This window comes from Cottoperca gobio, chromosome 14, assembly GCF_900634415.1.
Source record: "Cottoperca gobio chromosome 14, fCotGob3.1, whole genome shotgun sequence".
In the NCBI taxonomy this organism is placed as follows: domain Eukaryota; kingdom Metazoa; phylum Chordata; class Actinopteri; order Perciformes; family Bovichtidae; genus Cottoperca; species Cottoperca gobio.
Window position 1 is genome coordinate 7,738,159 of NC_041368.1, and position 8,685 is coordinate 7,746,843.

General features: G+C 43.2%; 1 protein-coding gene and 13 non-coding genes across 14 annotated transcripts in view; all 14 read left to right on the top strand.

Moving 5' to 3' along the window:
* The window catches only part of cfap54 (cilia and flagella associated 54), a 66,919-nt gene that overhangs the window by 25,928 nt on the left and 32,306 nt on the right, over positions 1 to 8,685 (top strand). The gene's annotated exons all lie outside the window — the stretch shown is intronic.
* On the top strand, positions 24 to 95 carry trnac-gca (transfer RNA cysteine (anticodon GCA)). The gene has a single exon. It is a non-coding gene; the product is annotated as a tRNA-Cys (tRNA).
* On the top strand, positions 306 to 378 carry trnar-acg (transfer RNA arginine (anticodon ACG)). Its single transcript has one exon. It is a non-coding gene; the product is annotated as a tRNA-Arg (tRNA).
* Positions 1,165 to 1,237, top strand: trnar-acg (transfer RNA arginine (anticodon ACG)). The gene has a single exon. It is a non-coding gene; the product is annotated as a tRNA-Arg (tRNA).
* On the top strand, positions 3,511 to 3,582 carry trnac-gca (transfer RNA cysteine (anticodon GCA)). The gene has a single exon. It is a non-coding gene; the product is annotated as a tRNA-Cys (tRNA).
* Positions 3,795 to 3,867, top strand: trnar-acg (transfer RNA arginine (anticodon ACG)). Its single transcript has one exon. It is a non-coding gene; the product is annotated as a tRNA-Arg (tRNA).
* Positions 4,219 to 4,289, top strand: trnan-guu (transfer RNA asparagine (anticodon GUU)). Its single transcript has one exon. It is a non-coding gene; the product is annotated as a tRNA-Asn (tRNA).
* trnac-gca (transfer RNA cysteine (anticodon GCA)) lies at positions 4,385 to 4,456 on the top strand. The gene has a single exon. It is a non-coding gene; the product is annotated as a tRNA-Cys (tRNA).
* On the top strand, positions 5,061 to 5,132 carry trnah-gug (transfer RNA histidin (anticodon GUG)). The gene has a single exon. It is a non-coding gene; the product is annotated as a tRNA-His (tRNA).
* On the top strand, positions 5,506 to 5,578 carry trnar-acg (transfer RNA arginine (anticodon ACG)). The gene has a single exon. It is a non-coding gene; the product is annotated as a tRNA-Arg (tRNA).
* On the top strand, positions 5,939 to 6,010 carry trnah-gug (transfer RNA histidin (anticodon GUG)). The gene has a single exon. It is a non-coding gene; the product is annotated as a tRNA-His (tRNA).
* On the top strand, positions 6,105 to 6,176 carry trnac-gca (transfer RNA cysteine (anticodon GCA)). The gene has a single exon. It is a non-coding gene; the product is annotated as a tRNA-Cys (tRNA).
* Positions 6,815 to 6,886, top strand: trnah-gug (transfer RNA histidin (anticodon GUG)). Its single transcript has one exon. It is a non-coding gene; the product is annotated as a tRNA-His (tRNA).
* On the top strand, positions 7,252 to 7,324 carry trnar-acg (transfer RNA arginine (anticodon ACG)). The gene has a single exon. It is a non-coding gene; the product is annotated as a tRNA-Arg (tRNA).

Here is an 8,685-nt window from a genome sequence, read left to right on the forward strand (position 1 = left end):
CGCAGTTGAAAGTCGAAGATATAGGGGGTATAGCTCAGTGGTAGAGCATTTGACTGCAGATCAAGAGGTCCCCAGTTCAAATCTGGGTGCCCCCGCACAGAACATACATAATGCCATTATAAGTCACTACTCTTCAACGTATGTAAGGCTAGTGTTTGCATGCAGGCCTGTTGCAACCACCATCAAAGTCTCAGTAAATCTGGTGGGAGGTCATTTTTTGACCGTCGAAATCAGGACTTGTCAACAAAGACCACAACTAGTTAGTTTGAAACGCTTTGAGAACCGAGCTAACTACTGCAAACGTCGGGCTAGTGGCGCAATGGATAACGCGTCTGACTACGAATCAGAAGATTCTAGGTTCGACCTCTAGCTAGCTCGTATAAGCTTTAGCCAGTAAATTACTTCATATTGCAAAACCACATCCCCTACAACTGCTCATCAAGAAATGTACATCTGGAAAGAACCAAATGATGGGGAAGAGGCATTTCATCATTAGTCAAACTAAGTCCAAGCCCTTGATTTAAAGCAGTCACAGCTTTTATAGGCCTCTACTGCTCACGTTCATCTTTCTTTACAAACAACTTTCCCCAAAGGAACAGAATCAGCGGTGCTAGACATATAAGAAGACTGTCATTTTGCAAACCCATGCAGATGAAATTGGACGACATTTGATATTGACAGTTCCAACTGTGCTATGACACAAATGATTCCCCGAGTACCACAGAGGCCGTGATCTTATAGTGGTTAGTACTCTGCGTTGTGGTCGCAGCAACCCCGGTTCGAATCCGGGGTCACGGCAGTAGTGCTGGCTGATTATGTACTTATTATAAACATTTTTATCCTAACGGTCATTCCCGACATCAATACGCAGTTGAAAGTCGAAGATATAGGGGGTATAAGCTCAGTGGTAGACATTTGACTGCAGATCAGAGGTCCCCAGTTCAAATCGGGTGCCCCTGCACAGAACATACATAATGCACATTATAAGTACACTACTCTTCAACGTATGTAAGGCTAGTGTTTGCTGCAGGCCTGTTGCAACCACCATCAAAGTACTCATAATCTGTGGGAGTCATTTTTTGACCGTCGAAATCAGGACTTGTCAACAAAGACCACAACTAGTAGTTTAAACGCTTTGAGAACCGAGCTAATACTGCGAAACTCGGGCTAGTGGCGCAATGGATAACGCGTCTGACTACGAATCAGAAGATTCTAGGTTCGACTCCTAGCTAGCTCGTAAATTTTTACCAGTAATCATTTGCAAACCACATCCCCTACAACTGCTCATCAAGTAAATGTACATCGGAAAGAACCAAATGATGGGGAAGAGGCATTTCATCATGTCTAAACTAAGTCCAAGCCCTTTGATTTAAAGCATCACAGCTTTTATAGGCCTCTACTGCTCACTGTTCATCTTTCTTTTTACAAAACAACTTTCGTCGCCCAAAGGACAGAATCAGCGGTGCTAGACATATAAGAAAGACTGTCATTTTGCAAACCCATGCAGATGAAATTGGACGACATTTGATATTGACAGTTCCAACTGTGCTATGACACCAAAGGATGCCCTGAGTACCACAAGGGCCGTGATCGTTAGTGGTTAGTACTCTGCGTTGTGGTCGCAGCAACCCCGGTTTCGAATCCGGGTCACGGCAGTAGTGCTGAGCTGATTTATGTACTTATTGATAAACATTTTTATCCATACGGTCATTTCCCAGACTATCATACGCAGTTGAAAGTCGAAGATAAGGGGGTATAGCTCAGTGGTAGAGCATTTGACTGCAATCAAGAGAGGTCCCCAGTTCAAATCTGGGTGCCCCCTGCACAAACATACATAATGCACATTATAAGTACACTACTCTTCAACGTTGTAAGGCTAGTGTTTGCATGCAGGCCTGTTGCAACCACCATCAAAGTACTCAGTAAATCTGTGGGAGGGGTCATTTTTTGACCGTCGAAATCAGGACTTGTCAACAAAGACCACAACTAGTTAGTTGAAACGCTTTGAGAACCGAGCTAATACTGCAGAACGTCGGGCTAGTGGCGCAATGTAACGCGTCTGACTACGAATCAGAAATTCTAGGTTCGACCCTAGCTACTCTGTATAAGCTTTAGCCAGTAATTCTTGCTCATCATTTGCAAAACCACATCCCCTACAAACTGCTCTATCAAAGTAATGTACATCTGGAAAGAACCAAATGATGGGGAAGAGGCATTTCATCATGTGCTAAACTAGTCCAAGCCCTTTGATTTAAAGAGCAGTCACAAGCTTTTTATAGGCCTCTACTGCTCACTGTTCATCTTCTTTACAAAACAACTTTCGTCCCCAAAGGACAGAATCACGGTGCTAGACATATAAAAAGACTGTCATTTTGCAAACCCATGCAGATGAATTGGACGACATTTGATATTGACAGTTCCAACTGTGGCTATGACAACAAGGATGCCCTGAGTACCACAAGGGGCCGTGATCGTATAGTGGTTAGTACTCTGCGTGTGGTCGCAGCAACCCCGGTTCGAATCCGGGTCACGGCAGTAGTGCTGAGCTGATTTATGTACTTTTGTAAACATTTTATCCATACGGTCATTTCCCAGACATCAATACGCATTTGAAGTCGAAGATATAGGGGGTAAGCTCAGTGTAGAGCATTTGACTTTTGCTGCAGATCAAGAGGTCCCCAGTTCAAATCTGGGTGCCCCCTGCACAGAACTACATAATGCACTTATAAGTACACTACTCTTCAACGTATGTAAGGCTATTGTTTTTGCATGCAGGCCTTGTGCAACCACCATCAAAGTACTCAGTAATCTGGTGGGAGGGTCATTTTTTTGACCGTCGAAATCAGGACTTGTCACACAAAGACCACAACTAGTTAGTTGAAACGCTTTGAGAACCGAGCTAATCTGCAGAACGTCGGGCTAGTGGCGCAATGGATAAGCGTCTGACTACAATCAGAAGATTCTATGTCGACTCCTAGCTAGCTCGTATAAGCTTTAGCCAGTAAATTCTTGCTCATCATTTGCAAACCACATCCCCTACAAACTGCTCATCAAAGTAAATGTACATCTGGAGAAACCAAATGATGGGAAGAGGCATTTCATCATGTGCTAAACTATTCCAAGCCCTTTGATTTAAAGCAGTCACAGCTTTTTAGGCCTCTACTGCTCACTGTTCATCTTTCTTTACAAACAACTTTCGTCCCAAAGGACAGAATCAGCGGTGCTAGACATATAAGAAAGACTGTCATTTTGCAAACCCATGCAGATGAAATTGGACGACATTTGATATTGACAGTTCCAACTGTGCTATGACAACAAAGGATGCCCTGAGTACCACAAGGGCCGTGATCGTATAGTGGTTAGTACTCTGCGTTTGTGGTCGCAGCAACCCCGGTTTCGAATCCGGGTCACGCAGTAGTGCTGAGCTGATTTATGTACTTATTGATAAACATTTTTATCCATACGGTCATTTCCCAGACTATCAATACGCAGTTGAAAGTCGAAGATATAGGGGGTATAGCTCAGTGGTAGAGCATTTGACTGCAGATCAAGAGGTCCCCAGTTCAAATCTGGGTGCCCCCTGCACAGAACATCATAATGCACATTATAAGTACACTACTCTTCAACTATGTAAGCGCTAGTGTTTGCATGCAGGCCTGTTGCAACCACCATCAAAGTACTCAGTAAAATCTGGTGGGAGGTCATTTTTTGACCGTCGAAATCAGACTTGTCAACAAAGACCACAACTAGTTAGTTGAAACGCTTTGAGAACCGAGCTAATACTGCAGAACGTCGGGCTAGTGGCGCAATGGATAACGCGTCTGACTACGAATCAGAAGATTCTAGGTTCGACTCCTAGCTAGCTCGTATAATTTTAGCCAGTAAATTACTTATTTTGCAAAACCACATCCCCTACAAACTGCTCATCAAAGTAAATGTCATCTGGAAAGACCAAATGATGGGAAAGAGGCATTTCATCATTGCTAAACTAAGTCCAAGCCCTTTGATTTAAAGTAGCATCACAGCTTTTATAGGCCTCTACTGCTCACTGTTCATCTTTCTTTACAAAACAACTTTCGTCCCCAAAGGACAGAATCAGCGGTGCTAGACATATAGAAACTGTCATTTTGCAAACCCATGCAGATGAAATTGGACGACATTTGATATTGACAGTTCCAACTGTGCTATGACAACAAAGGATGCCCTGAGTACCACAATGCCGTGATCGTATAGTGGTTGTACTCTGCGTTGTTGTCGCAGCAACCCCGGTTCGAATCCGGGTCACGGCAGTAGTGCTGAGCTGATTTATGTACTTATTGATAAACATTTTATCCATACGGTCATTTCCCAGACTATCAATACGCAGTTGAAAGTCGAAGATATAGGGGGTATAGCTCAGTGGTAGAGCATTTGACTGCAGATCAAGAGGTCCCCAGTTCAAATCTGGGTGCCCCCTGCACAGAACATACATAATGCACATTATAAATACACTACTCTCAACGTATGTAAGGCTAGTGTTTGCATGCAGGCCTGTTGCAACCACCATCAAAGTACTCAGGACTTGTCAACAAAGACCACAACTAGTTAGTTGAAACGCTTTGAGAACCGAGCTAATACTGCAGAACGTCGGGCTAGTGGCGCAATGATAACGCGTCTGACTACGAATCAGAAGATTCTAGGTTGACTCCGACTAGCTCGTATAAGCTTTAGCCAGTAAATTACTTGCTCATCATTTGCAAAACCACATCCCCTACAAACTATGCTCATCAAAGTAAATGTACATCTGGAAAGAACCAAATGATGGGGAAGAGGCATTTCATCGTTGCTAAACTAAGTCCAAGCCCTTTGATTTAAAGCAGTCACAGCTTTTATAGGCCTCTACTGCTCACTGTTCATCTTTCTTTACAAAACAACTTTCGTCCCCAAAGGACAGAATCACAGTGCTAGACATATAAGAAAGACTGTCATTTTGCAACCCATGCAGATGAAATTGGACGACATTTTATATGGACAGTTCCAACTGTGCTATGACACAAGGATGCCCTGAGTCCCCACAAGTGGCCGTGATCGTATAGTGGTTAGTACTCTGCGTTGTGGTCGCAGCAACCCCGGTTCGAATCCGGGTCACGGCAGTAGTGCTGAGCTGATTTATGTACTTATTGATAAAATTTTTATCCATACGGTCATTTCCCAGACTATCAATACGCAGTTAAAGTTGAAGATTAGGGGTATAGCTCAGTGGTAAGCATTTGACTGCAGATCAAGAGGTCCCCAGTTCAATCTGGGTGCCCCCTGCACAGAACATACATAATGCACATTATAAGTACACTACTCTTCAACGTATGTAAGGCTAGTGTTGCATGCAGGCCTGTTGCAACCACCATCAAAGTACTCAGTAAATCTGGTGGGAGGTCATTTTTGACCGTCGAAATCAGGACTTGTCAACAAAGACCACAACTAGTTAGTTGAAACGCTTTGAGAACCGAGCTAATACTGCAGAACGTCGGGCTAGTGGCGCAATGGATAACGCGTCTGACTACGAATCAGAAGATTCTAGGTTCGACTCCTAGCTAGCTCGTATAAGCTTTAGCCAGTAAATTACTGTGCTCATCATTTGCAAAACCACTCCCTACAAACTGCTCATCAAGTAAATTTACATCTGGAAAGAACCAAATGATGGGGAAGAGGCATTTCATCATGTGCTAAACTAAGTCCAAGCCCTTTGATTTAAAGCAGTCACAGCTTTTATAGGCCTCTACTGCTCACTGTTCATCTTCTTTACAAAAAAACTTTCGTCCCCAAAGGACAGAATCAGCGGTGCTAGACATATAAGAAAGACTGTCATTTTGCAAACCCATGCAGATGAAATTGGACACATTTGATATTGACAGTTCCAACTGTGCTATGACAACAAAGGATGCCCTGAGTACCACAAGTGGCCGTGATCGTATAGTGGTTAGTACTCTGCGTTGTGGTCGCAGCAACCCCGGTTCGAATCCGGGTCACGGCAGTAGTGCTGAGTGATTTATGTACTTATTGATAAACATTTTTATCCATACGGTCATTTCCCAGACTATCATACGCAGTTGAAAGTCGAAGATATAGGGGGTATAGCTCAGTGGTAGAGCATTGGACTGCAGATCAAGAGGTCCCCAGTTCAAATCTGGGTGCCCCCTGCACAGAACATACATATGCCCATTATAAGTACACTACTCTTCAAGTATGTAAGCTATGTTTCATCAGGCCTGTTGCAACCACCATCAAAGTACTCAGTAAATCTGTGGGAGTCATTTTTTGACCGTCGAAATCAGGACTTGTCAAACAAGACCACAACTAGTTAGTTGAAACGCTTTGAGAACCGAGCTAATACTGCAGAACGTCGGGCTAGTGGCGCAATGGATAAACGCGTCTGACTACGAATCAGAAGATTCTAGGTTCGACTCTAGCTAGCTCGTATAAGCTTTAGCCAGTAAATTACTTGCTCATCATTTGCAAAACCACATCCCCTACAAACTGCTCATCAAAGTAAATGTACATCTGGAAAGAACCAAATGATGGGGAAGAGCATTTCATCATGTGCTAAACTAAGTCCAAGCCCTTTGATTTAAAGCAGTCACAGCTTTATAGGCCTCTACTGCTCACTGTTCATCTTTCTTTACAAACAACTTTCGTCCCCAAAGGACAGAATCAGCGGTGCTAGACATATAAGAAAGACTGTCATTTTGCAAACCCATGCAGATGAAATTGGACGACATTTGATATTGACAGTTCCACTGTGCTATGACAACAAAGGATGCCCTGAGTACCACAAGTGGCCGTGATCGTATAGTGGTTAGTACTCTGCGTTGTGGTCGCAGCAACCCCGGTTCGAATCCGGGTCACGGCAGTAGTGCTGAGCTGATTATGTACTTATTGATAACATTTTTTCCATACGGTCATTTCCCAGACTATCAATACGCAGTTGAAAGTCGAAGATATAGGGGTATGCTCAGTGGTAGAGCATTTGACTGCAGATCAAGAGTCCCCAGTTCAAATCTGGGTGCCACCTGCACAGAACATACATAATCACATTATAAGTACACTACTTTCAAGTATGTAAGGCTGTGTTTCATGCAGGCCTGTTCAACCACCATCAAGTACTCAGTAAATCTGGTGAGGTCATTTTTTGACCGTCGAAATCAGACTTGTCAACAAAGACCAAAACTAGTTAGTTGAAACGCTTTGAGAACCGAGCTAATACTGCAGAACGTTGGGCTAGTGGCGCAATGGATAACGCGTCTGACTACGAATCAGAAGATTCTAGGTTCAACTCATAGCTAGCTCGTATAAGCTTTAGCCAGTAAATTACTTGCTCATCATTTGCAAAACCACATCCCCTACAAACTGCTCATCAAAGTAAATTACATCTGGAAAGAACCAAATGATGGGGAAGAGGCATTTTCATCATGTGCTAAACTAAGTCCAAGCCCTTTGATTTAAGCATCACAGCTTTTAGGCCTCTACTGCAACTGTTCATCTTTCTTTACAAAATCAACTTTCGTCCCCAAGGACAATCACGGTGCTAGACATATAAGAAAGACTGTCATTTGGAAACCCCATGCAGATGAATTGGGACGACATTTTTATATGAAAGTTCCAACTTGTGCTATGACAACAAAGGATCCCTGAGACCACAAGTGCCGTGATGTATAGTGGTTAGTACTCTTGTTGTGGTCGCAGCAACCCATTTCATCATCTCTAACTAGTACCAAGCCTTTGATTAAAGCAGTCACAGCTTTTATGCCTCTACTGCTACTGTTCATCTTTCTTACAAAACAACTTCGTCCCCAAGGACAGAATCAGCGGGCTAGACATATAAGAAAGACTGTCATTTTGAAACCCATGCAGATGAAATTGGACGACATTTTATATGAAGTTCCAACTGTGCTATGACAACAAAGGATGCCCTGAGTACCACAAGTGGCGATGATTGTAATGGTTAGTACTCTGCGTTGTGGTCGCAGCAACCCCATTTCATCATGTGCTAAACTAGGTCCAAGCCCTTTGATTTAAAGCAGTCACAGCTTTTATAGGCCTCTACTGCTCACTGTTCATCTTTCTTTACAAAAACACTTTCGTCCCCAAAGGACAGAATCAGCGGTGCTAGACATATAAGAAAGACTGTCATTTTGCAAACCCATGCAGATGAAATGGGACGACATTTGATATTGACAGTTCCAACTGTGCTATGACAACAAAGGATGCCCTGAGTACCACAAGTGGCCGTGATCGTATAGTGGTTAGTACTCTGCGTTGTGGTCGCAGCAACCCCGGTTGAATCCGGTCACGGCAGTATGCTGAGCTGATTATGTATTATTGATAAACATTTTTATCCATACGGTCATTTCCCAGACTATCAATACATAGTTGAAAGTAGAAGATATAGGGGTATAGCTCAGTGGTAGAGCATTGAGTGAGCATTTGACTGCAGATCAAGAGGTCCCCAGTTCAAATCTGGGTGCCCCTGCACAGAACATACAATAATGCACATTATAAGTACACTACTCTTCAACGCATGTAGGCCTGTTGCAACCACATAAGTACTCAGTAAATCTGGTGGGAGGTCATTTTTTGACCCGAAATCAGGACTTGTCAACAAAGACCACAACTAGTTAGTTGAAACGCTTTGATAAACGGCTAAATACT